Source organism: Sceloporus occidentalis, unplaced genomic scaffold, assembly GCF_023333645.1.
Source record: "Sceloporus occidentalis isolate IW3139 unplaced genomic scaffold, rSceOcc1.0.p SCAF_6, whole genome shotgun sequence".
In the NCBI taxonomy this organism is placed as follows: Eukaryota; Metazoa; Chordata; class Lepidosauria; order Squamata; family Phrynosomatidae; genus Sceloporus; species Sceloporus occidentalis.
In genome coordinates this window covers 134121303-134147404 of record NW_028316986.1, presented here as the reverse complement: position 1 = coordinate 134147404, position 26102 = coordinate 134121303, and the positions used below count along the sequence as shown (strand labels likewise).

The following is a 26102-nucleotide window of genomic DNA, read 5'->3' as shown; positions in this document are numbered from 1 at the left end:
TTTTTGAAAGCAGATTTTACAAGTAAATATCCAGACAAGTATCATCCACAGGTTCACAGTGGGATGAAATCGACTTGAAGGCGGTTAATCACAACAACAATCCAGACAATAGACAAAGACTGGCTTTGCTTCAGGAAGATGGCTGAATCACAGAGTTCTCACACCACAACAACGACAAAGCTTCTCGTTCCTGCAAGACAAGAATGCAAGAGGTAAGAGGGATGGGCTCTGCCTTCCGCCAGCTTCAACCCAGACGCATCCCTGTCTTCTGTCTGGAGACTTCATCCCTGGCTTCCACCCATGAAGATGCACTGGTTCATCACATTCACTCAGACAGACACAGACAAAGACAGACTCTCCGCTTCACTCACTCACACACACAAACACACTAACACACACACACACACTCAGTGTCAGAATCCAGCTGCGCACCAACACGGAGGAGCCGCCACAGGACTTGTCATCTGCGGCTCCCCAGCAAGCTAGTGTTCATCCAGGGGGCCAGGTACACCTGGAGGAAGGCGGGGAGAGGGGGTGTGTCGGTGAGAGCGACGCACTCAAAACCAGCGCGTCTGGCCCTCCTCCTCCGTCCCGCCTCCGCTCGCCCCCAAGGACTGTGCTGTTGCTTCTGGGGCTGCTGCTGCGCTGCTGGACGGCCCTCCGTGTTTGGAGGACACTGCGCAGCTGCGCACCAACACGGAGGAGCCGCCACAGGACTTGTCATCTACAGCAGCGCAGCTGCCCAATTGCGGCGACGGCCAGAGGGCAGCTGAGACGCACCTCTGCCGGCTTTTAGGCGAAGAATGGTCATCCAATTAGTCCAATTAATTATCCAATTAGTATGACCCAGGAGAGTCAAGAATCGACGAGTTTCGAATTCAGGCTGCCATCCAATCAGTATGACTCCAGAGAGACAGTGACCGATGAGGGTAAATGTGAAGCTGCAAGCCAATTGGTACGACTCTAGAACGTCATGGATGGATGTATATCAAAATTGGTCACCTATCCAATTGGTATGACGCAGGAGAGTCAGGGTCCGACGAGGGTCGAGGTCAGGCTGCCATTCATTCTATAAGACTCCAGACCGACGACAGTGAATGTCAGGCTGCAAGCCAATCGGTACGACTCTGGAACGTCATGGATGGAATAATATGTTAAGCGGGCCCTGGTCGAATTGGTATGACCCAGGAGAGTCAGGGACCGATGAGAGTCGAGGACAGGCTGCCATGTAACGGTAAGACTCCAGAGAGTCAGGGACCGATGAGGATGAATGTTAGGCTGCAAACCATTCGGTACAACTCTGGAACGTCATGAATATAGAAATCATCACCTATCCAATTGGTATGACCCAGGACAGTCAGGGACCGACGAGGTTCGCGTTCAGGCTGGCATCCAATCCGTAAGTCTTTGGAACGTCATGAATATCGAAACTGGGAACATATCTAATTGATATGACCCAGGAGTGTCAGGAACAGACGAGGTTCGAATTCAGGCTGCCATTCAATCGGTATGACTCTAGAGAGTCAGGGACCGATGAGGGTGAATGTCAGGTTGCAAGCCACTCGGTACTACTCTAGAACGTAATGGAAGGATCAATATCGAAATCGAGCACCTATCCAATTGGTATGACCCAGGAGAGTCAGGGACCGACGAGGGTGAATGTCAGGCTGCCATCCTATCTGTGAGACTCCAGAGAGTCAGGGACCAATTAGGGTGAATGTCAGGCTGCAAGGCACTTGGTAGGACACTGGAACATCATGGACAGATGAATATCGAAATCGGGCACCTATCCAATTGGTATGACCCAGGAGAGTCAGGTACCGATGAGGTTCGATTTCAGGCTGCCATTCAATCAGTATGACCCCAGAGAGTCAGGGACATATGAGGGTGAATGTGAGGCTGCAAGCCAGTCAGCATGACTCTGGAACGTCATGAATATCGAAATCGGGCACGTAAACAATTGGTATGACCCAGGAGAGTCAAGAATCGACGAGATTCGAATTCAGACTGCCATCCAATCGGTATGACTCGAGAGAGTCAGGTACCGATGAGGGTGAATGTGAAGCTGCAAGCTAAGCGGTACACTCTTGAACGTCATGGACGGATGTATATCAAAATTGGTCACCTATCCAATTGGTATGACGCAGGACAGTCAGGGTCCGACGAGGGTCAAGGTCAGGCTGCCATTCAATCCATAACACTCCACACCGATGACGGTGAATGTCAGGCTGCAAGCCAATCGGTACGACTCTGGAACGTCATCGATGGAATAATATGTTAAGCGGGCCCTGGTCGAATTGGTATGACCCAGGAGAGTCAGGGACCGATGAGGATGAATGTCAGGCTGCAAACCATTCGGTACGACTCTGGAACGTCATGAATATGGAAATCGGCACCTATCCAATTGGTATAACCCAGGACAGTCAGGGACCGACGAGGTTCGAGGTCAGGCTTCCATCGAATCTGTAAGTCTCTGGAATGTCATGAATATCGAAATTGGGAACATAACCAATTGATATGACCCAGGAGAGTTAGGAACAGATGAGGTTCGAATTCAGGCTGCCATCCAATCGGTATGACTCTACAGAGTCAGGGACCGATGAGGGTGAATGTGAGGTTGCAAGCCATTCGGTACAACTCTAGAACATAATGGACGGATCAATATTGAAATCGAGCACCTATCCAATTGGTATGACCCAGGAGAGTCAGGGACCGACGAGGGTCGATATGAGGCTGCCTTTCAGTCGATATGACCCCAGAGAGTCAGGGACATATGAGGGTGAATGTGAGGCTGCAAGCCAATCGGCATGACTCTGGAACATCATGAATTTCGAAATCGGGCAAGTATACAATTGGTATGACCCAGGAGAATCAGGAATCGACGACTTTGAAATTCAGGCTTCCATCCAATTGGTATGGCTCCAGAGAGTCAGGGACCGATGAGGGTGAATGTCAGGCTGCAAGTAAATTGGTACGAATCTGGAACATCATGGACGGGTGAATATCGAAATCGAGCACCTATCCAATTAGTATGACCCAGGAGAGTCAGGGACCGACGAGGGTGAATGTCAGGCTGCCATCCTATCCGTGAGACTCCAGAGAGTTAGGGACCGATGAGGGTGAATATCAGGCTGCAAGGCAATTGGTACGACACTGGAACTTCATGGACGGATGAATATCGGAATCAGGCACCTATCCAATTGGTGTGACCCAGGAGAGTCAGGTACTGACGAGGTTCTATTTCAGGCTGCCATTCAATCAGTATGACCCCAGAGAGTCAGGGATATATGAGGGTGAATGTGAGGCTGCGAGCAATCGGCATGACTCTGGAACGTCATGAATATCGAAATCAGGCACGTAAACAATTGGTATGACCCAGGAGAGTCAGGAATCGACGAATTTCGAATTCAGGCTGCCATCGAATGGGTATGACTCCAAAGAGTCAGGGACCGATGAGGGTGAATGTCAGGCTGCAAGTAAATTGGTACGAATCTGGAACATCATGGACGGGTGAATATCGAAATCGAGCACCTATCCAATTAGTATGACCCAGGAGAGTCAGGGACCGACGAGGGTGAATGTCAGGCTGCCATCCTATCCGTGAGACTCCAGAGAGTCAGGGACCGATGAGGGTGAATATCAGGCTGCAAGGCAATTGGTACGACACTGGAACTTCATGGACGGATGAATATCGAAATCAGGCACCTATCCAATTGGTGTGACCCAGGAGAGTCAGGTACTGACGAGGTTCTATTTCAGGCTGCCATTCAATCAGTATGACCCCAGAGAGTCAGGGATATATGAGGGTGAATGTGAGGCTGCGAGCAATCGGCATGACTCTGGAACGTCATGAATATCGAAATCAGGCACGTAAACAATTGGTATGACCCAGGAGAGTCAGGAATCGACGAATTTTGAATTCAGGCTGCCATCGAATGGGTATGACTCCAAAGAGTCAGGGACCGATGAGGGTGAATGTCAGGCTGCAAGCCAATCAGTATGACTGGAACGTCAAGGACGGATGAATATCCAAATCGGGCACCTATGCAATTGGTATGACCCAGGAGGGTCAGGTACCGACGAGGTTCGATTTCAGGATGCCATTCAATCAGTATGATCTCAGAGAGTCAGGGACATAGGAGGTGAATGTGAGGCTGCAAGCCAATCGGCATGACTCTGGAACGTCATGAATATCGAAATCGGGCACGTAAACAATTGGTATGACCCAGGAGAATCAGGAATCGACGAGGTTCAAATTCAGGCTGCCATCCAATCGGTATGACTCCAGAGAGTCAGGGACCGATGAGGGTGAATGTCAGGCTGCAAGCCATTCAGTACAACTCCGGAACGTCATGGACGGATGAATATCGAAATTGGGCACCTATCCAATTAGTATGACCCAGGAGAGTCAAGAATCGACGAGTTTCAAATTCAGGCTGCCATCCAATCAGTATGACTCCAGAGAGACAGTGACCGATGAGGGTGAATGTGAAGCTGCAAGCCAATTGGTACGACTCTAGAACGTCATGGATGGATGTATATCAAAATTGGTCACCTATCCAATTGGTATGACGCAGGAGAGTCAGGGTCCGACGAGGGTCGAGGTCAGGCTGCCATTCATTCTATAAGACTCCAGACCGATGACGGTGAATGTCAGGCTGCAAGCCAATCGGTACGACTCTGGAACGTCATGGATGGAATAATATGTTAAGCGGGCCCTGGTCGAATTGGTATGACCCAGGAGAGTCAGGGACCGATGAGGGTCGAGGACAGGCTGCCATGTAACGGTAAGACTCCAGAGACTCAGGGACCGATGAGGATGAATGTTAGGCTGCAAACCATTTGGTACAACTCTGGAACGTCATGAATATGGAAATCGTCACCTATCCAATTGGTATGACCCAGGACAGTCAGGGACCGACGAGGTTCGCGTTCAGGTTGGCATCCAATCCGTAAGTCTTTGGAACGTCATGAATATCGAAACTGGGAACATATCTAATTGATATGACCCAGGAGAGTCAGGAACAGACGAGGTTCGAATTCAGGCTGCCATCCAATCGGTATGACTCTAGAGAGTCAGGGACTGATGAGGGTGAATGTCAGGTTGCAAGCCACTCGGTACTACTCTAGAACGTAATGGAAGGATCAATATCGAAATCGAGCACCTATCCAATTGGTATGACCCAGGAGAGTCAGGGACCGACGAGGGTGAATGTCAGGCTGCCATCCTATCTGTGAGACTCCAGAGAGTCAGGGACCAATTAGGGTGAATGTCAGGCTGCAAGGCACTTGGTAGGACACTGGAACGTCATGGACAGATGAATATCGAAATCGGGCACCTATCCAATTGGTATGACCCAGGAGAGTCAGGTACCGATGAGGTTCGATTTCAGGCTGCCATTCAATCAGTATGACCCCAGAGAGTCAGGGACATATGAGGGTGAATGTGAGGCTGCAAGCCAATCAGCATGACTCTGGAACGTCATGAATATCGAAATCGGGCACGTAAACAATTGGTATGACCCAGGAGAGTCAGGAATCGACGAGGTTCGAATTAAGGCTGCCATCGAATCGGTATGACTCCAGAGAGTCTGGGACTGATGAGGGTGAATGTCAGGCTGCAAGCCATTCGGTACGACTCTGGAACGTCATGGACGGATGAATATCGAAATTGGGCACCTATCCAATTGGTATGACCCAGGAGAGTCAAGAATCGACGAGATTCGAATTCAGACTGCCATCCAATCGGTATGACTCCAGAGAGACAGTGACCGATGAGGGTGAATGTGAAGCTGCAAGCCAATTGGTACGACTCTAGAACGTCATGGACGGATGTATATCAAAATTGGTCACCTATCCAATTGGTATGACGCAGGAGAGTCAGGGTCCGATGAGGGTCAAGGTCAGGCTGCCATTCAATCCATAACACTCCACACCAATGACGGTGAATGTCAGGCTGCAAGCCAATCGGTACGACTCTGGAACGTCATCGATGGAATAATATGTTGAGCAGGCCCTGGTCGAATTGGTATGACCCAGGAGAGTCAGGGACCGATGAGGATGAATGTCAGGCTGCAAACCATTCGGTACGACTCTGGAACGTCATGAATATGGAAATCGGCAACTATCCAATTGGTATAACCCAGGACAGTCAGGGACCGACGAGGTTCGAGGTCAGGCTTCCATCGAATCTGTAAGTCTCTGGAATGTCATGAATATCGAAATCGGGAACATAACCAATTGATATGACCCAGGAGAGTCAGGAACAGATGAGGTTCGAATTCAGGCTGCCATCCAATCGGTATGACTCTACAGAGTCAGGGACTGATGAGGGTGAATGTGAGGTTGCAAGCCATTCGGTACAACTCTAGAACATAATGGACGGATCAATATTGAAATCGAGCACCTATCCAATTGGTATGACCCAGGAGAGTCAGGGACCGACGAGGGTCGATATGAGGCTGCCTTTCAGTCGATATGACCCCAGAGAGTCAGGGACATATGAGGGTGAATGTGAGGCTGCAAGCCAATCGGCATGACTCTGGAACATCATGAATTTCGAAATCAGGCAAGTATACAATTGGTATGACCCAGGAGAATCAGGAATCGACGACTTTGAAATTCAGGCTTCCATCCAATTGGTATGGCTCCAGAGAGTCAGGGACCGATGAGGGTGAATGTCAGGCTGCAAGTAAATTGGTACGAATCTGGAACATCATGGACGGGTGAATATCGAAATCGAGCACCTATCCAATTAGTATGACCCAGGAGAGTCAGGGACCGACGAGGGTGAATGTCAGGCTGCCATCCTATCCGTGAGACTCCAGAGAGTCAGGCACCGATGAGGGTGAATATCAGGCTGCAAGGCAATTGGTACGACACTGGAACTTCATGGACGGATGAATATCGAATTCAGGCACCTATCCAATTGGTGTGACCCAGGAGAGTCAGGTACTGACGAGGTTCTATTTCAGGCTGCCATTCAATCAGTATGACCCCAGACAATCTGGGATATATGAGGGTGAATGTGAGGCTGCGAGCAATCGGCATGACTCTGGAACGTCATGAATATCGAAATCAGGCACGTAAACAATTGGTATGACCCAGGAGAGTCAGGAATCGACGAATTTCGAATTCAGGCTGCCATCGAATGGGTATGACTCCAAAGAGTCAGGGACCGATGAGGGTGAATATCAGGCTGTAAGCCAATCAGTATGACTGGAACGTCAAGGACGGATGAATATCCAAATCGGGCACCTATGCAATTGGTATGACCCAGGAGAGTCAGGTACCGACGAGGTTCGATTTCAGGATGCCATTCAATCAGTATGATCTCAGAGAGTCAGGGACATAGGAGGTGAATGTGAGGCTGCAAGCCAATCGGCATGACTCTGGAACGTCATGAATATCGAAATCGGGCACGTAAACAATTGGTATGACCCAGGAGAATCAGGAATCGACGAGGTTCAAATTCAGGCTGCCATCCAATCGGTATGACTCCAGAGAGTCAGGGACCGATGAGGGTGAATGTCAGGCTGCAAGCCATTCAGTACAACTCCGGAACGTCATGGACGGATGAATATCGAAATTGGGCACCTATCCAATTAGTATGACCCAGGAGAGTCAAGAATCGACGAGTTTCAAATTCAGGCTGCCATCCAATCAGTATGACTCCAGAGAGACAGTGACCGATGAGGGTGAATGTGAAGCTGCAAGCCAATTGGTACGACTCTAGAACGTCATGGATGGATGTATATCAAACTTGGTCACCTATCCAATTGGTATGACGCAGGAGACTCAGGGTCCGACGAGGGTCGAGGTCAGGCTGCCATTCATTCTATAAGACTCCAGACCGATGACGGTGAATGTCAGGCTGCAAGCCAATCGGTACGACTCTGGAACGTCATGGATGGAATAATATGTTAAGCGGGCCCTGGTCGAATTGGTATGACCCAGGAGAGTCAGGGACCGATGAGGGTCGAGGACAGGCTGCCATGTAACGGTAAGACTCCAGAGAGTCAGGGACCGATGAGGATGAATGTTAGGCTGCAAACCATTCGGTACAACTCTGGAACGTCATGAATATGGAAATCGTCACTTATCCAATTGGTATGACTCAGGACAGTCAGGGACCGACGAGGTTCGCGTTCAGGCTGGCATCCAATCCGTAAGTCTTTGGAACGTCATGAATATCGAAACTGGGAACATATCTAATTGATATGACCCAGGAGAGTCAGGAACAGACGAGGTTCGAATTCAGGCTGCCATCCAATCGGTATGACTCTAGAGAGTTAGGGACTGATGAGGGTGAATGTCAGGTTGCAAGCCACTCGGTACTACTCTAGAACGTAATGGAAGGATCAATATCGAAATCGAGCACCTATCCAATTGGTATGACCCAGGAGAGTCAGGGACCGACGAGGGTGAATGTCAGGCTGCCATCCTATCTGTGAGACTCCAGAGAGTCAGGGACCAATTAGGGTGAATGTCAGGCTGCAAGGCACTTGGTAGGACACTGGAACGTCATGGACAGATGAATATCAAAATCGGGCACCTATCCAATTGGTATGACCCAGGAGAGTCAGGTACCGATGAGGTTCGATTTCAGGCTGCCATTCAATCAGTATGACCCCAGAGAGTCAGGGACATATGAGGGTGAATGTGAGGCTGCAAGCCAATCGGCATGACTCTGGAACGTCATGAATATCGAAATCGGGCACGTAAACAATTGGTATGACCCAGGAGAGTCAGGAATCGACGAGGTTCGAATTAAGGCTGCCATCGAATCGGTATGACTCCAGAGAGTCTGGGACTGATGAGGGTGAGTGTCAGGCTGCAAGCCATTCGGTACGACTCTGGAACGTCATGGACGGATGAATATCGAAATTGGGCACCTATCCAATTGGTATGACCCAGGAGAGTCAAGAATCGACGAGATTCGAATTCAGACTGCCATCCAATCGGTATGACTCCAGAGAGACAGTGACCGATGAGGGTGAATGTGAAGCTGCAAGCCAATTGGTACGACTCTAGAACGTCATGGACGGATGTATATCAAAATTGGTCACCTATCCAATTGGTATGACGCAGGAGAGTCAGGGTCCGACGAGGGTCGAGGTCAGGCTGCCATTCATTCTATAAGACTCCAGACCGATGACGGTGAATGTCAGGCTGCAAGCCAATCGGTACGACTCTGGAACGTCATGGATGGAATAATATGTTAAGCGGGCCCTGGTCGAATTGGTATGACCCAGGAGAGTCAGGGACCGATGAGGATGAATGTTAGGCTGCAAACCATTCGGTACAACTCTGGAACGTCATGAATATGGAAATCGTCACCTATCCAATTGGTATGACCCAGGACAGTCAGGGACCGACGAGGTTCGCGTTCAGGCTGGCATCCAATCCGTAAGTCTTTGGAACGTCATGAATATCGAAACTGGGAACATATCTAATTGATATGACCCAGGAGAGTCAGGAACAGACGAGGTTCGAATTCAGGCTGCCATCCAATCGGTATGACTCTAGAGAGTCAGGGACCGATGAGGGTGAATGTCAGGTTGCAAGCCACTCGGTACTACTCTAGAACGTAATGGAAGGATCAATATCGAAATCGAGCACCTATCCAATTGGTATGACCCAGGAGAGTCAGGGACCGACGAGGGTCGATATGAGGCTGCCTTTCAGTCGATATGACCCCAGAGAGTCAGGGACATATGAGGGTGAATGTGAGGCTGCAAGCCAATCGGCATGACTCTGGAACATCATGAATTTCGAAATCGGGCAAGTATACAATTGGTATGACCCAGGAGAATCAGGAATCGACGACTTTGAAATTCAGGCTTCCATCCAATTGGTATGGCTCCAGAGAGTCAGGGACCGATGAGGGTGCATGTCAGGCTGCAAGTAAATTGGTACGAATCTGGAACATCATGGACGGGTGAATATCGAAATCGAGCACCTATCCAATTAGTATGACCCAGGAGAGTCAGGGACCGACGAGGGTGAATGTCAGGCTGCCATCCTATCCGTGAGACTCCAGAGAGTCAGGGACCGATGAGGGTGAATATCAGGCTGCAAGGCAATTGGTACGACACTGGAACTTCATGGACGGATGAATATCGAAATCAGGCACCTATCCAATTGGTGTGACCCAGGATAGTCAGGTACTGACGAGGTTCTATTTCAGGCTGCCATTCAATCAGTATGACCCCAGAGAGTCAGGGATATATGAGGGTGAATGTGAGGCTGCGAGCCAATCGGCATGACTCTGGAACGTCATGAATATCGAAATCAGGCACGTAAACAATTGGTATGACCCAGGAGAGTCAGGAATCGACGAATTTCGAATTCAGGCTGCCATCGAATGGGTATGACTCCAAAGAGTCAGGGACCGATGAGGGTGAATGTCAGGCTGCAAGCCAATCAGTATGACTGGAACGTCAAGGACGGATGAATATCCAAATCGGGCACCTATGCAATTGGTATGACCCAGGAGAGTCAGGTACCGACGAGGTTCGATTTCAGGATGCCATTCAAACAGTATGACCTCAGAGAGTCAGGGACATAGGAGGTGAATGTGAGGCTGCAAGGCAATCGGCATCACTCTGGAACGTCATGAATATCGAAATCGGGCACGTAAACAATTGGTATGACCCAGGAGAATCAGGAATCGACGAGGTTCAAATTCAGGCTGCCATCCAATCGGTATGACTCCAGAGAGTCAGGGACCGATGAGGGTGAATGTCAGGCTGCAAGCCATTCAGTACAACTCCGGAACGTCATGGACGGATGAATATCGAAATTGGGCACCTATCCAATTAGTATGACCCAGGAGAGTCAAGAATGGACGAGTTTCGAATTCAGGCTGCCATCCAATCAGTATGACTCCAGAGAGACAGTGACCGATGAGGGTGAATGTGAAGCTGCAAGCCAATTGGTATGACTCTAGAACGTCATGGATGGATGTATATCAAAATTGGTCACCTATCCAATTGGTATGACGCAGGAGAGTCAGGGTCCGACGAGGGTCGAGGTCAGGCTGCCATTCATTCTATAAGACTCCAGACCGATGACGGTGAATGTCAGGCTGCAAGCCAATCGGTACGACTCTGGAACGTCATGGATGGAATAATATGTTAAGCGGGCCCTGGTCGAATTGGTATGACCCAGGAGAGTCAGGGACCGATGAGGATGAATGTTAGGCTGCAAACCATTCGGTACAACTCTGGAACGTCATGAATATGGAAATCGTCACCTATGCAATTGGTATGACCCAGGACAGTCAGGGACCGACGAGGTTCGCGTTCAGGCTGGCATCCAATCCGTAAGTCTTTGGAACGTCATGAATATCGAAACTGGGAACATATCTAATTGATATGACCCAGGAGAGTCAGGAACAGACGAGGTTCGAATTCAGGCTGCCATCCAATCGGTATGACTCTAGAGAGTCAGGGACCGATGAGGGTGAATGTCAGGTTGCAAGCCACTCGGTACTACTCTAGAAAGTAATGGAAGGATCAATATCGAAATCGAGCACCTATCCAATTGGTATGACCCAGGAGAGTCAGGGACCGACGAGGGTCGATGTCAGGCTGCCATTCAGTTGATATGACCCCAGAGAGTCAGGGACATATGAGGGTGAATGTGAGGCTGTAAGCCAATCGGCATGACTCTGGAACATCATGAATATCGAAATCGGGCAAGTATACAATTGGTATGACCCAGGAGAGTCAGGTATCGAAGAGTTTCAAATTCAGGCTTCCATCCAATTGTTATGACTCCAGAGAGTCAGGGACCGATGAGGGTGAATATCAGGCTGCAAGGCAATTGGTACGACACTGGAACTTCATGGACGGATGAATATCGAAATCAGGCACCTATCCAATTGGTGTGACCCAGGAGAGTCAGGTACTGACGAGGTTCTATTTCAGGCTGCCATTCAATCAGTATGACCCCAGAGAGTCAGGGATATATGAGGGTGAATGTGAGGCTGCGAGCCAATCGGCATGACTCTGGAACGTCATGAATATCGAAATCAGGCACGTAAACAATTGGTATGACCCAGGAGAGTCAGGAATCGACGAATTTCGAATTCAGGCTGCCATCGAATGGGTATGACTCCAAAGAGTCAGGGACCGATGAGGGTGAATGTCAGGCTGCAAGCCAATCAGTATGACTGGAACGTCAAGGACGGATGAATATCCAAATCGGGCACCTATGCAATTGGTATGACCCAGGAGAGTCAGGTACCGACGAGGTTCGATTTCAGGATGCCATTCAAACAGTATGACCTCAGAGAGTCAGGGACATAGGAGGTGAATGTGAGGCTGCAAGGCAATCGGCATGACTCTGGAACGTCATGAATATCGAAATCGGGCACGTAAACAATTGGTATGACCCAGGAGAATCAGGAATCGACGAGGTTCAAATTCAGGCTGCCATCCAATCGGTATGACTCCAGAGAGTCAGGGACCGATGAGGGTGAATTTCAGGCTGCAAGCCATTCAGTACAACTCCGGAACGTCATGGACGGATGAATATCGAAATTGGGCACCTATCCAATTAGTATGACCCAGGAGAGTCAAGAATGGACGAGTTTCGAATTCAGGCTGCCATCCAATCAGTATGACTCCAGAGAGACAGTGACCGATGAGGGTGAATGTGAAGCTGCAAGCCAATTGGTATGACTCTAGAACGTCATGGATGGATGTATATCAAAATTGGTCACCTATCCAATTGGTATGACGCAGGAGAGTCAGGGTCCGACGAGGGTCGAGGTCAGGCTGCCATTCATTCTATAAGACTCCAGACCGATGACGGTGAATGTCAGGCTGCAAGCCAATCGGTACGACTCTGGAACGTCATGGATGGAATAATATGTTAAGCGGGCCCTGGTCGAATTGGTATGACCCAGGAGAGTCAGGGACCGATGAGGATGAATGTTAGGCTGCAAACCATTCGGTACAACTCTGGAACGTCATGAATATGGAAATCGTCACCTATGCAATTGGTATGACCCAGGACAGTCAGGGACCGACGAGGTTCGCGTTCAGGCTGGCATCCAATCCGTAAGTCTTTGGAACGTCATGAATATCGAAACTGGGAACATATCTAATTGATATGACCCAGGAGAGTCAGGAACAGACGAGGTTCGAATTCAGGCTGCCATCCAATCGGTATGACTCTAGAGAGTCAGGGACCGATGAGGGTGAATGTCAGGTTGCAAGCCACTCGGTACTACTCTAGAAAGTAATGGAAGGATCAATATCGAAATCGAGCACCTATCCAATTGGTATGACCCAGGAGAGTCAGGGACCGACGAGGGTCGATGTCAGGCTGCCATTCAGTTGATATGACCCCAGAGAGTCAGGGACATATGAGGGTGAATGTGAGGCTGTAAGCCAATCGGCATGACTCTGGAACATCATGAATATCGAAATCGGGCAAGTATACAATTGGTATGACCCAGGAGAGTCAGGTATCGAAGAGTTTCAAATTCAGGCTTCCATCCAATTGTTATGACTCCAGAGAGTCAGGGACCGATGAGGGTGAATATCAGGGTGCAAGTAAATTGGTACGAATCTGGAACATCATAGACGGATGAATATCGAAATCGAGCACTTATCCAATTAGTATGACCCAGGAGAATCAGGGACCGACAAGGGTGAATGTCAGGCTTCCATCCTATCCGTGAGACTCCAGAGAGTCAGGGACTGATGAGGGTGAATGTCAGGCTGAAAGGCAATTGGTACGACACTGGAACGTCATGGACGGATGAATATCGAAATCGGGCACCTATCCAATTGGTATGACCCAGGAGAGTCAGGTACTGACAAGGTTCGATTTCAGGCAGCCATTCAATCATTATGACCCCAGAGAGTCAGGGACATATGAGGGTGAATGTGACGCTGCAAGCCAATTGGCATGACTCTGGAACATCATGAATATCGAAATCGGGCACGTAAACAATTGGTATGACCCAGGAGAGTCAGGGACCGATGAGGTTCGAGGTCAGGCTGCCATCCAATCAGTAAGACTCCAGAGAGTCAGGGACCGATGAGGGTGAATGTCAGGCTGCAAGCCATTCGGTACGACTCTCGAACGTCATGGACGGATGAATATCGAAATCGGGCACCTATCCAATTGGTATGACCCAGGAGTGTCAGGGACCGACGAGGGTCAAGGTCAGGCTGCCATTCAGTCGATATGACCCCTAAGAGTCAGAGACATATGAAGGTGAATGTGAGGCTGCAAGTAAATTGGTACGAATCTGGAACGTCATGGACGGATGAATATCAAAATCGAGCACCTATCCAATTAGTCTGACCCAGGAGAGTCAGGAACCAATGACTCTGGAACATCATGGACATATGAATATCTAAATCAGTTTGGTTCACCTCGCAGAGTCAGGGACCAAGTCAGATGGGACTGACGAGGATTGAAGTCTGGCTGCAAGACCGTTGGTATGAATCCGGAGTGTCAGGGACCAACAGCGGTTGGTGTCAGACTGGTATCCAGTTGGTATGACTCCAGAGAGTCAGGGACTGCTGAGAGTCGACGTCGGACTGTCATCCAGTCAGTATGACTCCAGAGAGTTGAAGACCGATGAGGATTGATATCTGGCTGCCATCCAATCGCTATTACTCTAGAGAGTCAGGGACCAAAGAGGGTGAATGTCGAGCTGCAAGTCAGTAAGTATGATCCCAGACAATCAGGGACCAAAGAGGATCGACATATGCTTGGGAGCTAGTTGGGTCTGGAGAGTCTGGAACAGACGAGCATCGGTGTCAAGCTGCCATCCAATCCGTATCACTCCGGAGAGTCTGGGACGTATGAGGATCGATTGTCAAGCTTCCATCCAATCGGTTTGACTAAGGAGAGTTGGGGCGGATGAAGGTCCTGCAAGCGAATTGCTTTGACTCCAGAGAGCCAGGGACCAATGAGGATCAACGTTGGGCTGCCATCCAATTAGTTTGACCCTTGAGGGTAATGGACCAATAATGAGTGGAGATGGGCTGCCATCCAATTGGTTTAACCCCAGAGAGTCAGCAACCAGTGAGGTCTTAAGTCGGTAGCAGTCAATAATAACTCCTCCTCAGAGGTACGATGGCCCTTAGCCAGGCACAAAAGTAAGGCAAGTGACCATGAAGCAGATCCTGTCCAGCAAAAAGAGCAGCTCTAGCCAAGCAAAGAGCTAGACCAGTGTCCATTGAAACACGTTTCCTCAGAGATAGGAGGTGCAAAGTGCATCAGCAAGGCGGGCATCATTTTAAAGTTTCTCCTCAGGAGGTCAAAGGGACTTTACCAAGCGCACCAGAGAAAGCAATTATTGGAGAAGTTAGAGTACAGTCGCCCCTCCGTTTTTGTGGGACATCTGTTCCACCCTCCCCTCCACCCTCCGTCAAAATGGAAAGGCGCCCCATTGGCTTGAATGTGGGCACACTCCTGTGGGTGGCTGCGAGTGCGGATCATGGGTGCATGGTCCATTATTTCCCCCTCCGTTTCCCACTCATGTATATGCAAGGGACATGGATTTCAAGTCCGTGGAAACAGAGGGGTGACTTTATATGACTTTGTTGTTTCCTGAGGAAAGACTTTGATGGTAAACAAAGCAATGCCTTCTTTCCTGGGAGAGGTGGATTGATAGGCGGTAGAGAGTTGGAGCAGCAAGTTGAAAGAGTTCTTTGTTAGGATAGAAAGAAGGCAGGCTGGGGTTGGACAAGTGGGGGCTTGGGAAGAGAATCCTTAAAGATGGGATGGTTGTGGACACAAACCAGATTTGACACTAACTCGTCTGGGAGTGAGGCTCTCTTTGGAATTCAAATAAACTGTCAATTTCACTGCAATGTTTTCCTGGCTTTTCAAATCTTGGTTCTTTGGCCCTGACACTCCCACACTCACTCACTCCCACAATCATTCACACACTCATACACTCACACAGAGGGCAAGATCCTCCAAGAGCATCCTTCGCCAGAGACATCCACACACAGACATGCTCCAGTTTCAATCCACAGATATCTACTGGCTTCCATCAGCTGGCTTCTGATGGAGGACTTCCACCGGCTCATGTCTGCAAACCTCCTCTAGTTTCTGCCTTATGACATCCACCAGCTTCTGAATACAGACTCTACCAGTTTCTGTCCCCCAACATCCACCGGTTTCCACCAGGTCCATCAACTGACAACAGCCAGCTTCAGGGTCTGGATCTCCACTGGCCTCGGGCTGCAAACATGCCTCCCTCTTAGCAAGTCCACAAAAACAGTGAACTTGCCTTCTCCTTTGGGCCCAGAGGTGGCCAGCTTGACTTTCGTGGAGTGCCTTTATCCAGCGGCCCACTTGACTCCTCCGCCTGGCATCCACCATGGTCTGTCTGAGCGGCAACCTCCCTTGAGTCTGTGGCTGGGATGGGTCAGTGGAGTCCCAGGAGCATCATGGGTTGCCATGGTGGCATGAGCCACAATGGGACTGTTGACATCGCCATGGCAATGAGCTATTCTGATGTCAACAGTCCCCCAACATCAGAGTCTTGCTTCTTCTTCCCCATTTGGCCTTGCAATATGGCTCCAGATAATACATCTGACACTCAATCCAAAATAACTATACACCAAACAGTAGCACACAATCTTAGCTTTTGAATTAGAGTTAGGATGTAAGGCTCCCTCATTTGGGAGGCATTTCTGGCCATCACAATGTAGGCTTTTGACCAGGGTTAGGTCATTGGGGACCTTAGAGGTCTTGTTGAATTCCAGCTCTCAAACCAAACCAAAATTCTTTGGAAGCCAAGGATTGTCAAATATATCAATCAATCTCATTGCAATATAGTTAGAAAAACTGAACTTTAGTACAAGGAATAAACAGAGTCCATGAAAAGTTGTGCTTGCATATAAGATGTAAACATTAATTATTATACCAACAGAGTAAGGAGTAATCAGTGTGTTGCAAAAACATTGCATGGAATGATCAGGCAAAGAAACCGTGACCATTAAGCATCAAACGTCTACAAAACAGAAATAAGGAATATGGGCCCAGGGCAGTAAAAGATCAGGACAACATGCAATGTATCTATACAGGACTTCTATCCATTTATTTATTAATTAAAATATTTATATCCCGCCTTTGATCTGAAGATCCCAGGGTGGCTTGCAATAAAATAAAACAAGACATAATTACAAATGTTTTAAAAATATACCCATAGTGTAGGGGACTAGTGGGCTGTAGGGACATACAAATGGCTCTTTTGGATTAAGAGGGATGTTGTTAAGTGCAGTCACTGCTGGATCCTTGTTCTACGTTTAACAGCAATTAGCTTTACAAAAGACATTTATCCTGAGAGCGATGAAAATGCTGCCTTCTCTACCAAGGGGTTCTGGGGCTTCCCCAAACTACACATCCCAGGATAATGTAGGATGGATCCATGGTAATTAAAGTGGAGTCAAACTTGTTGGATGACACACACTTCCTCAGCCGATTTCAATCCATCTTCCGCACGGACCTATAGTACGTGCTCTGCACATACTAGGGTTAGAAACGGGCGTCACTTCCTGACGCCCCTAACCCTAATACGCACGGAGCACGCACAAAATGGTGGCGCCCATTCCACACGGGCGCCACCATCTTGATGTAGCGGATGCGTTGCGTCCACACGTTGTGCAGCAGACATCATGCCGCGAGTGCACCATTGGCGCCTCACGGTGCCATAACCACACTGCAAAAAGAAGCGCCGTTTTGGCGCTTCTTTTTTTGCAGTACTGGGGAGCCCTGTGGTTTGGACGCTGGGGCTTCTCTGCACCGCGAATGTGTTTTGTGTATTTTTTTAATCTGTTGCAATTTTAGCCTGTCCTGCTACTGTAGAGTTTAAATATCAGTGTATAGAATTATAGAGATCTTGTAGCACCATTGAAACTAAGTGAAAGAAAGAAGTTGGCAGCATGAGCTTTCCTAGACTTCAGTCTACTTCCTCAGATGCATTTGGATTTGGAGTTGCATTCTTCAAATGCATCTGAGGAAGGAGATTTTAGCCTAGGGAAGCTCATGCTGCCAACTTCTTTCTTTCTGTGAGTCTCAAAGCTGCTACAAGATCTCTATTTACTAATCATAGAGATGAACACAGCTATATCTTTGAATTATAGAACTGGAGTGGGGTGTGTGTGTCTTGTGTATGGTTTTTTGTTATTAATCTGTTGTATTTCTATACACTGAGACATGTTTCCCATTCCTGGTTTGTGCCCTGATTACATTCAGCCTCAATAACATATCAGTTATATTTCAATAACATATCAGTTATATTTCAATAACATATCAGTTATATTTCAATAACATATCAGTGTTATGTTATGGAAATATAACAGTTATGTTATTGAAACTGAAATGTTCTCTACACTGATGTTTAAAGTCTACTCTATCCTATTACTGTAGAGTTTAAACATCAATTTATAGAATTGGAGGAGACCCCAAAGGTCATCCAGTCCAACCTTCACCACATAGGAATTTGTTATTGTTGTTGTGTGCCTTCAGGTTGTTTCCAACTTATGGCAACTCTCAAGTGAACCTATCATAGGGTCTTCTTGACACATTTCTTCAGAGAAGGTTTGTCAATGCTATCCTCTGAGGCTGAGAGAGTATGACTTGCTGAAAGTCATTGAGTGGGTTTCATGGTCAAGCTGGGATTCAAACCCTGGTCTCCAGAGTCATAGTCCAATGTTCAAACCGCTATGCCCCACTGTCTGTCGCACAGGATTACACAATGTGAATACGGGTTGAGTGTCTTATCCGAAATGCTTTGGTCCAGAGGTCTTTTGGCTTTCAGCATTTTTTTGGATTTCAGAATTCCTTTATTTGAATATACTGGAAATAAGACCCAAGTCTAAACCCCAAATTCATTTTTGTTTCATATACACTGCATAGACATAGCCTGAAGGTAATTTTATGCAATATTTTAAATAATTTTTGTGCATTAAACAATGTTTGTCTACATTGAACCATCAGGAGGCAAAGGTGTCACTCTTTCAGCCATCCATGAGGTGTTGTTTTTGGGAATACAGTGGTACCCCGGGATACGAATTGATCGCGTTACGAAATTTCCGGGTACGAAAAAGTTAGATTGGAAAAAACTGTTCCGGGTAACGAAAGATTTTTCGGGTTACGAAATTCATTTCGGCGCGTTTCGGCGCGAAATTCAAATGCGAAGCGCGGCTAGCGGCTTTCCAGCGCTAACGGAAAGCCTTTTCGGGTTGGGAAATGTATCGGGTTACGAACGGCGCCGCGGAACGAATTAATTTCGTAACCCGAGGTAGCACTGTATTTTGGATTTTGTAATTTCAGATGAGGGAGACTCAACCTGTAGCATATTTAGAAATGTGGATGCCACACATCTTGCCTATATCCTTCTCTAGACAATAATGGTAACTCAATTCAATCTCTGTTCATAACCAAACCCCATTGAACTTGCTGTGTGTTTTTTTCCTGCTGCCCCTTGGGAGTTTCCATTGTTTGGTCCAGAAAGGATCAAGGAAGCAATGAGCTGTGTATCTTAGAAGCTAGCAAGTGTTATTAGGGAGCATGTTCGGTATATGATAAAAGCAATGTAGCAGTATTAATAAGAATCAGCATGGTAAAGCCGCTATAGTGGTTTGAATACTGGATTAGGGCTGCTGCCACACTGCAGAATTAATGCAGTTTGGCACCACTTTAACTGTCATGGCTCCATCCTGTGGGATGTTGGGATTTGGTTTGTTGCTGCACTGGAGCTCTCTGACAGAGAAGGCTAAATATCTCCACAAAACAACACATTCTACAATTCGGAGCCCAGGATGTTATAGCAGTGTCAAACTGCATTGATGCAGCTATGTAGATGCAGCCTGGGAAACCAGGATCCTAAACCTTACTCAGCCACAGTAACCCACTGGGTGACCTTGGGTAATTTATAGTTTTCCAGCCTAAGCCTAAGAGGCAGCCCTCCACTGAATAAACCTTGCCACGAAAACTCTATAATATGCTCGCCATATGTTGGAGTTGACTTGAAGCGGCGTAACAAAAACTCCGTGATGCTAACAATTTATTATACTTTAATCCTCTCCTTTCTTTCTGGAAGCAAAATGCAGCATGCACACCTGGGCCTCCTCCCCACATTTATCCTCACAACAACCCTGTGAGGTAGATTAGGCCTAGCAACAGCAACTAGTTCAAAGTCCCTCAGGAAACTTCATGGCTATGTCGAAACCCTGGTCTACTGAATATACTCGTGTTGATAGTAGTATATAAGAAATTGTGAAGCTAATGAAGCTCTTTGCTTTTGTATCTTTTCTTCCCTTTTTAGAAACTGGTTGCCCACTCCAAGATCAAGTCTGGAGAATGCATCAAAGTGACAGGCAAAGTGTCGCCAGAGGCCACGAGGTTTGTATTCATTGGGTTGTAGGCTTTTTAGTTAAAAAGAACTTAACTAAAATGAGGATTGTCTGGTTCATTATCTACACAACACACCGGCTCTGCTTCAGAATTTAATTCCCCTTTAAAAATGGTCTTCATATTACCAGCTGTAGCCTTTTGTGACTCAAAACTATATCAGAAGATTTTTTAGCAATTTATTTTAAATCTGTTTTTTCCCTTTAAGCACTAACAATAAACTTTGTATTTCTTGGGGCATGTATTTCATAGGTTGCTTACAGTCAAATGTGAAAGTGTTGTTTTTGCCATAGCCTTAGGTCAGATACACAGATACAGCTTATGGTTGCCTTAGGTCAGATACACAGATACAGCTTATGGTTCCATTCTCCATTGCCTCTTTCTGTTTAAAAAGGCATTTGGCAATTACACACTGGGATGTGGTTCCACAATCCCCGGTGGATAACAAAATCCATACAAGAACAATAAGAAGTCTCATTAAATACAATGGATAGTAAAATGGTGGCCCTTATATAAAATGGCAAAATCAGTTCCAAAATTGCTTTTTGGAATTTATATATTTTTAAAATATTTGCAAGCTGTGGATGCTTGAATCTGTGGATACAGAATCTATGGATATGGAGGGCTACTTTAGCTGGCTGGTATATGTGCAGTAATTTTACTCTCATTTAATTCCACTGAGATTCCTTTATTATTATTCAGGAACTATAGTCAAAGTGTTAAAGTGCTTTGGCAATATGCTTACAATAGTTAAACATTAGGATCCTTTTGTTTTGGTGCAAACGTTCCTCTTTTCTTGCTTGATCTCTGTTGAATCTAAGGAGTTTATCACACGAAGAAGAGTTTATCCCATGAATATCCTGCAAAAATCACATAATTATGCTAAACAATTTTACACGACGTCGCACAAAACCCGGCATTGAAGTGGTCACAAAGAAGCATTAACATGCATCTTTGTACCTCAGGATTTCAGTGACAAGGCATTTCTGATATAACTTTATCTGCGCAATTGCTTGTGATAATCATTCCCGCAATTACTTGCCATTTGGGCTTTACTTACGGGATGCTTTAAATGTGCTTTAATCTCCCTTTAGTGCTGCAATTAGCCCCAGTGTGATGAACTCCTAAAACCTAGAAAGAATAGCTGGGCTTTGGCAAATTCAGGTGTCTAATCATTGGATGATCTGAACAGATGTGTAGCCAAGGGTCCGTTTAGGGGAATTTTATTATTACTGTTATTAGCTCAAATATTGCAAGAGGAGGGCCTACTACTACGGCCCTTGCAGAATCGTCTCCCGATATGTATACGGAGTAGACCAGGGGATTCCAGTAAATGGAGCTGAGACAGACTTCTAGAATTAATAACCAATTTATTTATAAGGGGAAAAACACATACGATTCACTAGCATACACACACACATACAAGGCTCAGGAAAAGCATAGGTTAGCATGGAATAGGATTTTAGGCATCACTGGGGTGATACGTACCAGAATGTAGACTACCTCCAGGAATCCAAATGGAATATGATGAGGATGGCATGAGGCTCAGCCATGGAATGACTGGCCAGGAATCAGAAGCTAGGAGCCAGGTCAGGGTTCAAGGGGACAGAGTTTCCCCCTGACATCCAGACTGGCCCAGTGAACAAGCAAATCTGAGAGTATTTATAGGCAAAATCTTGCTTCTGGCAAAGGTGCGTGATGGTGAGAACAAAGGTGTTTAATTACTTTCTTTTCACCTGGATGTCCCTGTCGGATTGTCTTAGTGGTCTTAAGCTGCTCGGACAACAGACCCTGGGGAGGGGGCAAGAGCCTCAGGCAAGGCAAATATTTGCTCTTCCTGGTCCTATGATAATCCTCTTATGCAACTCCTTAGATATGATGATGTGGGTACCCCTCAGGGGTGTGTGTACATGTCCTCATGCCTTGCTGGCAATGGTGGACAGGCTATTAGAGTTCATCTAGGGGTCATTAAGAACTATCATTTATACCAAAATTTATATGGAGCAGCATGGGTAACAGATGGACTTAAATATTAACCAAATAATCTTCCTCCCATAGTATTTAGACATACTATTTAGATGCTAGTATTATTTACAGCTAATGTTTTCTTAATAATTCTTGCCAAGAAAAACCCAGAAAGGGGCAACATAAATCAGAAATGGCTTGAAGGTGCACAATAGCAATAATCTGATAGTTGGTATTATGTACACTCAATGGCCTAAATTCTGTTGGTAGTCTTGACTATCAATGGGATTTAACTGTGTGTTGACTCAACATTCACCCATTGATTGAATGGGTCTACTTTAGTTGGGACTAACCAAATGGATTCCAGACCTATCTGATCATTTCTAGCAGGGGTAGGCAGCAGTGGCCCTCCAGATGTTTTTAAGCTGAACTTCTCACCATCCTTCTCTTCTGTCTAGGAGACTGATGAGAACTGGGACACGTGGGTTAAGATTGATGGGAGCCATAGTCCTAAAACACTGGAGGGTCACAGTGGCTCACCTTTCCTTTATAACTTGTATAAATGCATTCCACCTTACCTGAACCAAACAGAGGAGGTCAGATCTATAAGCCTAGACCTCTGAGGGGAAACTCACATGTAAAACTTTATGCAATTTCAAATGCTGCTACTAGTTTCAAAAATAATATAATTCCATGGGTAGGATAAAAAAAAGTCTATGCCTACATACGAAAGGAGAGACAGAAGGCCACCAGATGTTTTGGACTACAAAGTACATAATCATTGGCCACTGGCTGTTCTTTTCTTTATCTCCTCAGAGTCACATTTAGTGGGAACATAGGGCCTTCTTGGTGACTGTTCACAGGCACTATCTTCAAAGAATAGCATCTTCTTGTTATCCTTCCCTAGACAGGTGAAAACCCTTGTTTTGGCAGGCCTTTGAGGTCTGATTGCTCATGGGAGGGAGTCTTTCATAATGTGATGTATTGTTTTTCTTTTCACGGCCATGCTTTTAATTCTATGAGCAGTTTATTTATATTTTTATTTATGATGTGTACCTTTAGCTACACCTCTTTTAACTTTAGCTATATCTCTGGGCAGGGAAAAGGTGGGTATAAATAAATAATAGCTGGAGCATATGGGAGGTGTAGTAACACCTCTAGATGGCAGGTTTAGGATGACTGAGGCTCCTGAGATGCCAGTTGGGCAGCTAGACATCAGATCTGGCTATGGTGGTACATGCCTTAGTTAACATCCCATTTGACTACTGTAATGCACTGTACCTGGGACTGTCTTTTGAAGAGTGTTTGGAAATCGAAGGCTTTCATGGCCAGCATCCATACGTTTCTGTGGGTTTTTTGGGCTGTGTGGTTGCAGCCCAAAAAACCCACAGAAAACTACAGTGTTCAGAAACTTCAGCCGGTCGAAAGAGCTATAGCCAGGCTGTTAACTGGGGCAGATTATAGAGACCACACAATGCTCCTGTTGAAACAGCTCCACCTAAGCTACCAATTTCCTTCTGGGCACAATCCAAAGTGCTAGTTATGACCTATAAAGTCCTACATAGCTGAAGTCCAGGCTGTTTGGCAGACCGTATCTCCCTGGATGAGCTAGTCTGGGCTCAGAGTTCATCCGGAGATGCCCTTCTCTCAGTCCCACCATCATCACAAGCACAGTTGGTGAGAACAAGAGAGAGGGCCTTCTAAATGGCTGCCCTAAACTCAGGAACTATGGTTTTTGGGGGTATGTTTCTCATTGCATTGTTTAAATAGTGAGCTGCTTTGAGTCCCAATTTTGGGGGGAAGCTGGATATAAATAAATGTTGTTGTTGTTCTTATTGATGGATGCTAGGAGAGCCCCATTCTATTAAGCCCTCTTTGTTTTAGCTTTTCCCTCAACCTGGGCTGGGATGAAACAAACCTGATCCTTCACTTCAACCCTCGATTTGATTTTCATGGGGACATCAGGACTATTGTTTGCAACTCTAAGAGTGCAGGAGATGAACTGGGAGAATCAGAATTCCCCTTCCATCGGGGAGAAGAGACCAAGGTGAGCAAGAAACCCCTTCTGGGAATAATCAAGGATCGGCCCCGGGCTGATGAGAATGAAATGACCCAAGATGGCTTTTCACCAAAACTTGGTAAACGACACTCTCTCTAGAGCTGATCATTAAACAGAAAGGAATGCATGATTACTAATAGTCAAGATAGGTTTTTCAAAAAAAACAAGTCATGCCAGACTAATCTCCTTTTTTTGATAGCCACAAACTTGGTAGATGAAGAAAATGCTGTGGACATAATGTATCTTGATTTCAGTAAGGCCTCTGACAAGGTCTCCATTATATCCTTGGAAAAAAGGTAGTACAGTGGGCCCTTGCTATTCGCTGGGGTTTGGTTCCAGGACCCCCCATGGATAACAAAATCCGTGGATGCTCACGTCCCATTAAATATAATGGAAAAGGAAAATGGTGTCTCTAATATAAAATGGAAAATCAAGGTTTGCTATTTGGAATGTATACTTTTAAAAAAATATTTTCAAGCCATGGATGCTTGAATCCGTGGATAAAAAATCCATGGATAAGGCGGGCCGACTGTAAAATGTAGGCTAGACAATTTGATCAGTAAGTGGAATTGTAATTGACTGACTGACCAAACCCAAAGGGAAATCAACAAAGGCTCATTCTGGAGAGAAGTGACTAGTGGGGTGCCACAGGATTCTGTCCTAGGCCCAATGCTAGTCAACATCTTTATCAGTAACTTGGATGAAGGAATAGAGGGCATGTTTGACAAAGGTGCAGATGCCACCAAATTAGGAGAGGTAGCTGATATCCCAGAGGAGAGGATCAAAATTCAAAATGACCTGAATAGATCAGAAAGCTGGGCCAAAACTAACACAATGAATTTCATCACTAGATGGCCAATACAAAAATCAAATAGACTACATGATAGGAAGCAGAAGATGGAGGAGTTCTATTAGGCCAAAACTAGATCAAGTGCTGGGTGTGGCACAGATCATGAGCTACTTCTATCAAAGACTGGAGTCACCTGAAGAAGAAAGGGGGGAAAAGGTCCTCATACCAAAATACAACCTAATCAAAGCACACCAGACAGATGGCCTTCCAGCCTCTGTTTAAAAACCTCCAAAGGAGACTCCATCACCTTCTGAGACACCATATTACGGAAGCTGTAGTATTTGTGCAAGTCAAGGTGACAAAACTCAAATTATCTATATATAGGTTGAGCCTTCCTTATCCAGAATTCTGAAATCCAAATTATTCCAAAAACGAAAAGCTTTTTTCATGGGTAGTTCAGATATTGACACCTTTGCTTTCTGATGATTCAGTGACACAAGCTTTGTTTCATGCACACAATTATTTAAAATACTGTATAAAATTATCTTTAGGCTATGTGTGTAAGGGCTACATTTGAATTGAAACTTGTCCCCCATCTCCAAGAGATCTCATTATTTATGTATATGCAAATGCCGATATTCCAAAATCCAAAAATATCCAAATCTCAAAACACCTTTGGTCCCAAGTAGATAAGGGTGAGTCGACCTGTACGCCTTCTTGGGAATGGCTCTAATTTTTGCTCTCTTTTCCAGATCTGTGTCTCCTTTGACGCTGAAGCTGCCTGAAGGGCAGGAACTTAAGTTCCCAAACAGGTTGAGACTGGAAACTGCAGAGTGCTTATCTGTTGCTGGCGATCTTGATATTAAATCTGTTAAGTTTGACTGA

At 46.4% G+C, this 26102-nt stretch overlaps 1 pseudogene across 1 annotated transcript; it reads left to right on the top strand.

Annotated features, from left to right (window-relative positions):
* Nucleotides 1-66: 66 nt before the first annotated feature.
* LOC149311420 (galectin-1-like) lies at nucleotides 67-26102 on the top strand (annotated as a pseudogene). The gene is made up of 4 exons (XR_016281793.1): nucleotides 67-212; nucleotides 20318-20394; nucleotides 24253-24415; nucleotides 25970-26102. The product of XR_016281793.1 is annotated as a galectin-1-like (transcript).